Consider the following 12698-nt stretch of genomic DNA (forward strand, 5'->3'; position numbering starts at 1 on the left):
TCTACCTGATATGAATGTCTTTTGTCCCTAGTTGGCACGAGTTGACTTGTCTCAATATGAAAACTCAAAACATGAAAAAAACATCAATATTTTTATTTGCAAAATGTACAGATTAATAAATTACATACGTAACCTCGTGAACCATGATTTCAGCCCAGCTAATTCTCTGATACATTTATCGCTAAGTAGTTGTTTGAATATTAATAACATCGTACAACATTCGTTGCATGTGGGATCTGAAGGTCGAACTTGGGTGCGGCGCCTTCAGAAGACGCTTGGACGGATGCAATTGGATGAAGTGAGTGAGGTCAAAGACGGCGTCCTCTAGTTGTGCCCGTAGCGCCACCTATCGGAATACGGACAAATTTAATCCCAGGTCATCTCTAATAAACCATTCTTAAAAGCATTCGTTCTGGAGCCGTTAGTTGTTTTGATTTCCACAGAGGAGTATCTGTACTGTAAGGTACTATCTTGTTTTGTTCTAACTATTCATCATGATCAGAGAGAGCATTTGTTACTGGGTATAAAGCAATTTTCTTTGTTTTTATCTTCATCAAAGAACATATTATCAATTAATTTCCTACTGCCTTTAACAACATGTGTTCGAAAATTAATTTCTTAGATAAAACTGCAGGATCCAAACAAGTTTTCCAGACCATTTTTCTCTATCAGAATCCTTTACAATGTCTCTGAGATCACCTTACACTGTTAAGTGCATGCTGCTGTCAGACAAATGTAGTAAGGAAACCATATGCCTCACAAAAAGTTCAGAAATCCGCTGTGGGTGTCTGTATGCAGTTACAATTCACAGTGAACTACTTGTCAGTATTACTCGTAATTTACAGGCAAACACTTCTATGTGCAGATCGAACGTGTGTTCGTCTTAATAATTTTAAGAACTCTTTCTGTCATATTAGTTCCACCTGAGTCAGATGGTGTAAGCTTTTTTATTTATCTTTTCTAATAGTATGGTTATGTGGTGTTCAAATAGGCATAAGATGTCTATCTTTTCAGAGCCCTCCGAATTTTCGAAACAGACAAGAATCCCTTTTACCTTATTACTCACTCCTCTAACATTCTGCTGAAATAAACTCAACTCACTTCTCTGTGACCGAGCGAGGTGGCGCAGTGGTTAGCACACTGGACTCGCATTCGGGAGGACGACGGTTCAATCCCGTCTCCAGCCATCCTGATTTAGGTTTTCCGTGATTTCCCTAAATCGTTTCAGGCAAATGCCGGGATGGTTCCTTTGAAAGGGCACGGCCGATTTCCTTCCCCATCCTTCCCTAACTTGAGCTTGCGCTCCGTCTCTAATGACCTCGTTGTCGACGGGACGTTAAACAACACTAACCTAACCTAACCTAACCTAACTTCTCTGTGCAGTCTTCTGTTAATTTAACTTATTTCACAACACGGTTCGTGAATCCTGATTCTACCCTAAATAACTGTACCCTCTGACACCAGTTGAAACGGACACTCCGTTAAAACCTTCAGGCAACTTCAGCAGGTTGTTCTCGAAGCAAAGTTCCTTTGGTGAATGCTGCTGAACCTTCTTTCGAGGTATTAGATTTCTTAACCAACCTTTGTTACAATGAAGCTTTCATTCCTTGACACTTAAGATACACATTAATAAAACTTCGCCGGCCGCGGTGGCCGAGCGGTTCTAGGCGCTTCAGTCCGGAGCCGCGCGACTGCTACGGTCGCAGGTTCGAATCCTGCCTCGGGCATGGATGTGTGTGATGTCCTTAGGTTGGTTAGGTTTAAGTAATTCTAAGTTCTGGGGGACTGATGACCGCAGATGTTAAGTCCTGTAGTGCTCAGAGCCATTTGAACCATTTGAATAAACTTCAGCTGAATAAAAATATTCATTTTAAGGAAACAATGGACCAAATGACATTAATATTAACAATAACGTAAAAGGCAATAAAATAATCAAGAAAAACATTAGCCTACGGCTACCTTTCCCTCTTTTCTTAATAAAAAGGTCAGTTTTGTTTAAATGCTTTTACATCAAATCAGATAAGACAACATTAAACACCTTTCATGGGATTTCTGCCTGTAATATGAAATTGTTGCCAAAAAGTCAAGCCGTTAGACCCAAAATTTTTATCGTCAACAAACATCCACAGACGACATTTTCAGACAAAATTCAATTATCTTTCAAGTAATGCTTTGCATTAAAGTTTAGAAAACACGTAAATAACACTCGAAGGATTATATACTGGCATTAATCAAAACTTCTAATCATTGAGAAATAGTTCAAATAACATTAAAGAAATTCAAAGAGGAGAAAAAAGTCTTTCTAGAAATTTTAATGCCGAAAAATTCGCGTACCACCATTACAGAACTGCTGCTGGTTAATGTCGCGTGGGCAAGAATGGTCAAACCCTCCCGAAGCTGCTTGCAGTTACAAACAATCCCGCGCTAGCATGGGAGCCATTGCACAAAGTATAATCAGGCTTCCACAACAAACAGAGAAATGAAATCAGGTAACTGCGCATGTGCACTTATTATATTGGGTGCAGTGTGGGCAAGAATGGTCAAACCCTCCCGAAGCTGCCTGCAGTTACAAACAATCCCGCGCTAGCATGGGAGCCATTGCACAAAGTATAATCAGGCTTCCACAACAAACAGAGAAATGAAATCAGGTAACTGCGCATGTGCACTTATTATATTGGGTGCAGTGTTCACAATGGACAATGCAGGGGACCAGAACAATATTTATTTTTCAAATTTAAAATTAGCAGCTAAATATGTCCACGCTGCCAAAAGTGCTTCTTTCTTAATTTCAAGCCATAGGAAAGGTACCCTTGGCACTTGAACTAACTATAACATGAGACTAACACCGTCAATTAGAATCTTGAAATGCCCAAACAAACACAAATTCGAAATTCAATGCCTGCAGCACAGGCACTGTATAACATTTATAATGAGCTCCATCCCCATTACAGTTCCCCACTGTTCAGTGTTTCAGCTCACCTAATTAACTGTCATCCAAAGCTGCTACAGAATGCCTCCCACCTCACAAGGACGTCCGCACCTCCATCTCCCCCCCCCCCCCCCGCCCCCCTCACCGCCAGCCTCCCCAGGGGGCTCCCTACTCTTTGGTGACTGATGACCTCAGATGTTAAGTCCCATAGTGCTCAGAGCCATTTGAACCATTTGAACTCTTTGGTGAGTTCGTGGCTACCACGGGGCCCCAGCCTTTGCAGCACCTGTTCCGTGCTTCTGCAGTTATTTTTCCCCTCCCTAGGGGAATATGTCTGGGTTATTTTTGGGAATTGTGTTCTGAGGTCTTAATAGCCTGACATAAGAACAGCCCCCCCCCCCCTTTACCTGTACTTCTTTCTTCCTTCGTTCTCCATTTCATACCCTTCTCTTCCTCCGGCATTTGAGGTTTCTCTATGTTTTTTCTTCCTCCCTGTGCGCTCCTGAAGGCCGGCTCATGCGTTTGATGCGTAACAGTTGGCTGGGTAATGCATAATTCCCAGCCCTGGGTCCAGAGGTAGGGTTCACAAGGACCCCCTGGTACAGGCCAGGCCAACGGAGAGGAGATGGCCTGTGACCTTCCAAAATTGCCAGTTGATCCCTTTGTCAGCAGTTCATGAAGTGTGACCTGAAGTGTGGACTGTCACCTAAGGTGGTTGAGACCCCTCTGAGGGGGCACCCAGCAGCAAGGAGTGCGCCATCGGAGACACTAGCAACACTTGGAGATTTTTTCGCAGTGAACCACTCATCTTTATTTCTGTCTACGTCTACCAAACGTAAACAGAACACACACACAAACAACCACAGAAAAACAGTCCAGATGCAGGAGAGAAGGTAAAGATCCACCCTAATAACACAACTATACACATACCACTGCCCAAGCAGTGCCACAATCGCAGTACAATACTAAAATTGACGATGTCATACAACTAGTGTTATCCTGCTGGGAAAAATTTCATAATACCACTTGAAACTAATGGCAGACGTATTCCAACTGTACCCTTCACCTAAAATCTGGCAGTAAAAAAGGGTGGTGTCGAAGGTACTATATTATTGGCGAGAGAAACACTCCTGGAAATTGAAATAAGAACACCGTGAATTCATTGTCCCAGGAAGGGGAAACTTTATTGACACATTCCTGGGGTCAGATACATCACATGATCACACTGACAGAACCACAGGCACATAGACACAGGCAACAGAGCATGCACAACGTCGGCACTAGTACAGCGTATATCCACCTTTCGCAGCAATGCAGGCTGCTATTCTCCCATGGAGACGATCGTAGAGATGCTGGATGTAGTCCTGTGGAACGGCTTGCCATGCCATTTCCACCTGGCGCCTCAGTTGGACCAGCGTTCGTGCTGGACGTGCAGACCGCGTGAGACGACGCTCCATCCAGTCCCAAACATGCTCAATGGGGGACAGATCCGGAGATCTTGCTGGCCAGGGTAGTTGACTTACACCTTCTAGAGCACGTTGGGTGGCACGGGATACATGCGGACGTGCATTGTCCTGTTGGAACAGCAAGTTCCCTTGCCGGTCTAGGAATGGTAGAACGATGGGTTCGATGACGGTTTGGATGTACCGTGCACTATTCAGTGTCCCCTCGACGATCACCAGTGGTGTACGGCCAGTGTAGGAGATCGCTCCCCACACCATGATGCCGGGTGTTGGTCCTGTGTGCCTCGGTCGTATGCAGTCCTGATTGTGGCGCTCACCTGCATGGCGCCAAACACGCATACGACCATCATTGGCACCAAGGCAGAAGCGACTCTCATCGCTGAAGACGACACGTCTCCATTCGTCCCTCCATTCACGCCTGTCGCGACACCACTGGAGGCGGGCTGCACGATGTTGGGGCGCGAGCGGAAGACGGCCTAACGGTGTGCGGGACCGTAGCCCAGCTTCATGGAGACGGTTGCGAATGGTCCTCGCCGATACCCCAGGAGCAACAGTGTCCCTAATTTGCTGGGAAGTGGCGGTGCGGTCCCCTACGGCACTGCGTAGGATCCTACGGTCTTGGCGTGCATCCGTGCGTCGCTGCGGTCCGGTCCCAGGTCGACGGGCACGTGCACCTTCCGCCGACCACTGGCGACAACATCGATGTACTGTGGAGACCTCACGCCCCACGTGTTGAGCAATTCGGCGGTACGTCCACCCGGCCTCCCGCATGCCCACTATACGCCCTCGCTCAAAGTCCGTCAACTGCACATACGGTTCACGTCCACGCTGTCGCGGCATGCTACCAGTGTTAAAGACTGCGATGGAGCTCCGTATGCCACGGCAAACTGGCTGACACTGACGGCGGCGGTGCACAAATGCTGCGCAGCTAGCGCCATTCGACGGCCAACACCGCGGTTCCTGGTGTGTCCGCTGTGCCGTGCGTGTGATCATTGGTTGTACAACCCTCTCGCAGTGTCCGGAGCAAGTATGGTGGGTCTGACACACCGGTGTCAATGTGTTCTTTTTTCCATTTCCAGGAGTGTATGTTCAACTGACGAAATGCTGGTGTTGGACAGAGTGGAGTTTAATAAGTGTATTACCTGTAAACATACAGCTGAAAACTATCTACCACTGATGTCAGAGTTTGCTACAGATGCCTGCCCGACAATCACCCTGCAGCACAGGTGATCGAAGTCAATACACACTACAGCAGTTGACTGAAAATGCTTGACTGCTCTAATTAAACATCGAAATTGTCATGAAAGGAAAATACAGCATTAATAATCAACAGGCCATAATGCAAGACATGTACTGGGGAAAATCGTCATCCCAAATGGGGTGGTAGTTGACCATGCATTCTGCTCAATATATGATCACAAACTGCCGAAATTAGAGGCCCTCTTATCTCCCCTCATTCCTACCCCTCCTTCCCTCCACCTACAGTGGGGACACAGGCCTTTAGAAATGTTCGTTCGCCAGCACAAAAGGATGTAAACCCAACGGAACCATGTGAGATAAAAGCAGGCCTGGTCTCAGTGCAACTTGTTAGTTCATCTAAAATTTAGCAGCACAGCTCCACACACTGTGCCCTGGTTGGGTCACAGCTGCCTAGGGTGACCCCACACAGCCACTGCATGTACCCACCATTCTGAATGTGGGAACACTCACTATAACAACTGTATTTAACGTCATGCACCTCCTATAATCGAGCATCTACTAAAAAGGAAAACACAATCGTGACGATAATAAATGTTCCCTTTCCATGCAAATAGGTGCAGTCCATTTTCTTTTACTTTTATGAGCAAAATCGGTATAGTTTTTACATTCGACTGCAGGGAATAATTCACAACTCATTATTTTGCAACATCCAATGAAGTGCACAGCCGCTGATTGAAGGTGACCTAAGTTGAAAGGTCTGTCTATAGACCCCCTATACATGTCCATCCTGCGTGAAATAAGAAAAAAAACTTCCACTATTTTCCTGCGAAAACTATTGATCACCACATAACATTTTCGTTATCTCTATACCATCATCAAAGTAAAGAAAAAGCGAGAATTTAAACTCCAAAGAAAAATCATCTATGTTAAGCAATTTCTTTCACATCGGAAATTATGCACTATGAGTCATGCGAAATATGTAGACAACTTAACTCCATCAGTGAAGGATGCTATCTGGTATACTTTGGTGTATATGGCAGAATGGACATACTGCACAGTCATCTATCTGCATTTGCAGCCTAGTATATGGTTCCTACAAAGTAGTAGAGGGGTGGTGTAGCGATGATACAGAAACTAGGAAGCATTTTGCTGTGGCACTAGCTGGTATTGAAATTACAGATCAAATGGTGAAATTGCTAAAATGGTTCACACTATCAACTGCAGTGTGTATTACAGCACATCATCCCATATCAATGGTGTCTTTCTCATCTCATCTGCCCACTAGTACGCAGTCAATTACCACATAATGATTGACTGACATCACTTGTTAGAGATGGAGAGGTCCTTGGTGGAACACTGGATATCTGTTACTCGTCTTGGAGCGTGGGATAAAATGTAGATGTCATCACCTTCAGACAGTTGTTTGGAAGCATTCCTCAATGCTGCAGACTTGTCCTGTTTCCATATGCTGCGATGCCCTCCATATGCTTTTTCTTTTCATCAATAAGATTTTAGTACCTCTTTTTATTTCTACTACCTCGCATATGAACACCAATCATGTACATAACTGCAAAGTGAGGAAACAATGCTCTTCGAAACACAACACTGAGACAACTACTACCCCATCACAGAGGAAGATGAGGTTAACTGTATAGTCATCACCTTAGGATAGTTGCCGGAAACGCTCTACAATGCCGAAAACTCTTCCAATTTCCATATGTTGCGATGTCTTCCACATTTTTGTCACTGAGAAACATCGCATCTGTGTTTTATTTCTACCAACCTGTGTGTTGTGGGAAATGCGTACAGTACACCATGCAATGTTCAGCTTTCTGTGTTAGCCAATGGATCGAAACGTGTTAATGTCAATTCATCACCTGACACAGAACTCGAAGTTATGATAGAAAAACAAAGCCTATGATGGTGCACAAAGCTGTAGGATGCGTTACAGCCGAGAAAAAAACAATGATGAAACAATTAGAATGAATACAGGAACCCTCTCTCGTGATTGATAGTCTGTTGGATAAGGTCTTCCTCCAGTAGAGTCGATAAAACTTCAAGCAAGTCTATGCAATTGACTTCGACCCTGGTCACCTTCTCCAATGGAGCTATACGTGTATATATGTAATATTTTCGATGTCAAAATGCAGACAATATTTGTTTTTCGATATATCGGAAGAGAGAAAGATGGTAAAATCTTATAGGAAATTGTATTACAAGGGATGGTATAACTGATTAACATTTGAATGCAGATAGTTCTCTCAAAACTAACAGAAATCGGCTCTATCTGTTCTCATTGGATCATGACTATTTTTATTATTATTGTCATGATTGCATATTTAAAAATAGGTGTTAACACAATTCCTATGATATTTCTCACTTCACAACCTCTTATTAAAAAGTAGACACCACTTGAATTATAGCTCATTGTGGAAACTAGAAAAGACAGTGTGTTTTTCCGACATGCGAGTAGATTGCATCAAACAGGTTGTGATGATCAAATTGCTTGCAAAACAGGAATGCAAGAATCTGCTGCACGATAGAAACTTCACAGACATGTCGGTAGAGGTGAGCTGTGGATCAAAAATGTCAAATGTAAGCAAACAGATGGTACTTGATTCCGATATATCAGAAGAGAGAGACAGGGTAAAATTTTATAGGAGGTTCTATTAAAAGAGGGGCTCTCACGTTTCATAAAAGTCTGTGCGATATAGCATTGCATTGGTAAGACGGACGGTCTAAGGCGCTGCAGTCATGGACTGTGCGGCTCGTCCCAGCGGTGGTTCGAGTCCTCCCTCGGGCATGGGAGTGTGTGTTTGTCCTTAGGATACTTTAGGTTAAGTAGTGTGTAAGATTAGGGACTAATGACCTTGGTAGTTAAGTCCCATAAGATTTCACACACATTTGAACATTTTTTTTGGTAAGACAGAACCTGCCATAGTGTACAAAACAGCAACAACCTCTTGTATTATATCTTGTTGTTGCCAAACGCAAAATGAACTTTTTCCCAATGTCACTGCATGCCATGATAGATTGTATTATGTAATATTTCACATGTCTGAAATGTTTTTAATACACATATGCATGTTAGTTTATTTACAGACACTGATCTGAATGTGAGAGACACTATCAAGTCATGTAATTCGTCCAGCTCAAAGAAATTGCTTAACATTGATGTTTTTTCTTCCGGGTTTAAATTCTTACTTTTTCTTTGCTCCAGAGGCGGTTTCGAAATAACGAAGATAGTCTGTGGTCATCGATAGTTTTGGCAGGAAAATAGTGGAAGTTTTATTGCCCATTTTTATGTGGTGTGAACATGTGTAGGGGGTGGTAGCCTCACCTCTGAATTTTGGTATCTATAATTAGCGGCAGTGCACTTCATTGGATGTCTCAAAATAATGAGATGTGAATTGTATCCTGCAATCGGATGTAAAATCTTTACAGCTTTTGCTCATAAAAGTAAAAGAAAATGGATTGCAGCTATTTTTGTGAAAAGAGGACACTTATTATCGTCACGATTTTGTTTTCCTCTTTAATCCACACATCATAAAAAGTTTTGCATCACTCCGGTTCCCAGAACTCCTGAAGATGGATGTTGAATGTGGATGTAGTATCACAGACACAGTGCCTCTGACTGTCCAAATATGTCACTAAACCTGACAAAAGAGGTAAACAACCATGAATGAGGAGCACCTATTAGATGGAGAGGGTCCGACAGCCAATCAGTTCCATCATTCTACCAGTAAGGAGATACACGGCTCGTGTTGTCTGCAGTTCAACCATGCCTAGACGGTCAATACCGCTATTCAATCACGTGCGCATTGTTACTTTGTGCCGGGAAGAGCTCTCAACACGGGAAGTGTCCAAGCGTCTGGGAGTGAGCCAAAACGATGTTGTTTGGACAGAAATGAACTGTCGATGACATGCCTCTCTCAGGCCACCCAAGGGCTACTACTTCAGTGGATGACCGCTACCTACGAATTATGTTTCGGAGAAACCCTGACAGCAACGCTACCATGTTGAATAGTGCAGTTCGTGCAGCCACAGGACGTCGTGTTACGACTCAAAGTGTGCACAATAGGTTGCGTATTGCAGTATTGGTGTGCTTTAATACTTAAGATTTAAATATGATTATTATATTTCCATGAAGAATGATGAAGGTATGAGCTGGAGAATGTGTATAATTGCAAATGAAACATATATCAAACCAGAAACCAGAAAAAAAACTGTTAAGCACAAAATCAATTCTCCCTCACCTATATGGTCTTGGCTGATGCCGTTGCTATTGAATGCTGTAATTCCTTCCATTTAATATTATTGATTTACGCTAATGACCAGTGTGGCGTACGAAGCCCAGAATGTAAAGTTAGTAAAAAAATATTTTTTTTTCTGCGCCTTATCTTATGTACAGACCGTCAATGTATGTGTATCTTTTTTAATCTTAATTATTTTGTAATAAAAAGCTTATTCATCGTGTCAATCCATAGACTGGCCCGTCCCATCCTTACGTGGCGATACCCTATTGGGTTTCCTCCCTAGAACATGAGATTTGATTTTGTGGTTAATGCAGTTGTTATTTTATGGTTGTTGATTTGATGTACATTTGTTTTGCAACTACACATGACCGCCAGGTAATATCTTCAGCATTTTTCTGAGCATTATACTAATCGTATTTAAATCTTATTAATGCTAGTTGTCTTTCTAAACGGCACAACCGCCGTAATGATTTAATTTCGGGTTATCTTATGGATATGATAAATGACTCTATTCCTGTGGCGATGTGTTCTCCTTAGCCTTGGTATGTTTTTACATCATACTTTGGTTCATTTCCTGTTTTTCTTAGACGGCAGTTAACTACTACTATGCAATTATGTATTATTTGAAGCTCTTTACAGATTTTTTTCAGATTTGTCGGATGATTTATAAACTGAAATGTCTAATTGAAGAAAATAGTCACCACACAATGTGTGTATTCCATCTATTTTAATAGCGTACATTATAGCACTGATTCTTCAAATCATCAAACATTTTCAATGACAGGCCTCATGTGCTGTGTACCTCTGGTGCCTGATGTTCCGGCACACACGCCACACAGCAAAGCGTCAGGCGCCTCACAGCCGACACTGTTCCAATTCACTGGGCCATCCGCTGCAGTATGGAGGACGCCACGATCGCTGGACACAGCCGGCACTATTTCCCATCCGCGAAGCCACGTGACGCCGGCCATTTCCTAGTACCCCTACGTCGAGCGGCCTATATACGACTGCCGCCCGCATATCTCTAGCAGAATGTGCCGTCGAGTAAACGACGAGTCACCGGCGAGTCACCGATACGGCACTACCGAACGAAGACAACGCCAGTTGCCAGATTGTTGTTGCGATCGTGACCACAACCAATTCCGACCTCGGAGAGCGATCGATGGCGACAGACTGTGCTTTCTCTTGCACCTTCGTAGGTGTTTATAGAGTGACAGTTATTCTTATCCGATCAGTACGGTCTTTTGTGTTCTTTATATAAATTCAGCTTCTGCTGTTTATATTTTCTCGTTGCTTCCTTAGAGAAATAAATTCTGTGGTTCAAAGCTACGTGGGAGCTCTCTTCTTTGGCCGACTGGGGTGGCCGAGCGGTCCTAGGCGCTACAGTCTGGAACCGCGAGACCGCTACGGTCGCAGGTTCGAATCCTGCCTCAAGCATGGATGTGTGTGATGTCCTTAGGTTAGTTAGGTTTAAGTAGTTCTAAGTTCTAGGGGACTGATGACCTCAGCAGTTTAAGTCCCATAATGCTGAGAGCCATTTGAACCATTATTTTCTCTTCTTTGTGCGTGCACCATACCACAATGGGACACTTCAATTGGCGACGAGGGTAAACTTTTTATGCTTCTTTTGTCTTCAGAATTTCGTTCCAGTTGCTGTGCTCACCCGGGTAGCCCGCATTAGTTTGTTTCTCTGCACATTAGATTGACATTCTTTCCGTCTCTTTACAAATGAGCTAATGTGTTAAATAATTGATGTTCAGTTCGTAAAAACTTTATTGTTGAAAACGTAAAACTCTAGATATTCACCCACCGCAGTGTTTAGGACATAATTTCTCCTGAACTATGTGTTGTGCAGTAATAGTCTGTGGTATGTGTGGGTACTGTCTGCAAAATCTGTTGTCAGTAGAATTAGTAGTGGAGAACAATAAAATTAAAACTTCATATTTGACTCTGAAAGTGCATTCATTAGCATTTTTCCTTTCATTGTTAAGTGGGAGGTGTAAATGAGAAAAAGTTTTCAGAAGGTCTGAAGTTATGTTTAATGTTTCTTGGAAGTTGCTCTCGTTCTCACATAATGCGTATTTTTCGCGCCGTGAATTAAGCTGCCACAAGACATATACAAGGTGGTCCATTGATAGTGACTGGGCCAAATATCTCATGAAATAAGCATCAAACGAAAAATCTATAAAGAACGAAACTCATCTAGCTTGAAAGGGGAAACCAGATGGCGCTATGGTTGGCCCGCTATATTGCGCTGCCATAGGTCAAAAGGATATCAACTGCGTTTTTTTAAATAGGAACTCCCATTTTTATTACATATTCGTGTAGTACGTGAAGAAATATGAATGTTTTAGTTGGACCACTTTTTTCGCTTTGTGATGGATGGCGCTGTAACAGTCACAAACGTATAAGTACGTGGTATCACGTAACATTCCACCAGTGCGAACGGTATTTGCTTCGTGGTACATTACCCGTGTTAAAATGGACCGTTTACCAATTGCGGAAAAGGTCGATATCGTTTTGATGTACGGCTATTGTGACCAAAATGTCCAACGAGCGTGTGCTATGTATGCTGCTCGGTATCCTGCACATCATGCAAGATTTTTTGCAAGCGTTCTATTTAGCGACGAAGCGTCATTCACCAACAGCGGTAACATAAACCGGCATAATATGCACTATTGGACAACGGAAAATCCACGATGGCTGCGACAAGTGGAACATCAGCGACCTTGGCGGGTTAATGTATGGTGCGGCATTATGGGAGGAAGGATAACTGGTCCCCATTTTCTCGATGGTAATGTAAATGGTGCAATGTATGCTGATTTCCTTCGTAATGTTCTACCGATGTTA

This window comes from Schistocerca serialis, chromosome 1 (genome assembly GCF_023864345.2).
Source record: "Schistocerca serialis cubense isolate TAMUIC-IGC-003099 chromosome 1, iqSchSeri2.2, whole genome shotgun sequence".
NCBI lineage: Eukaryota > Metazoa > Arthropoda > Insecta > Orthoptera > Acrididae > Schistocerca > Schistocerca serialis.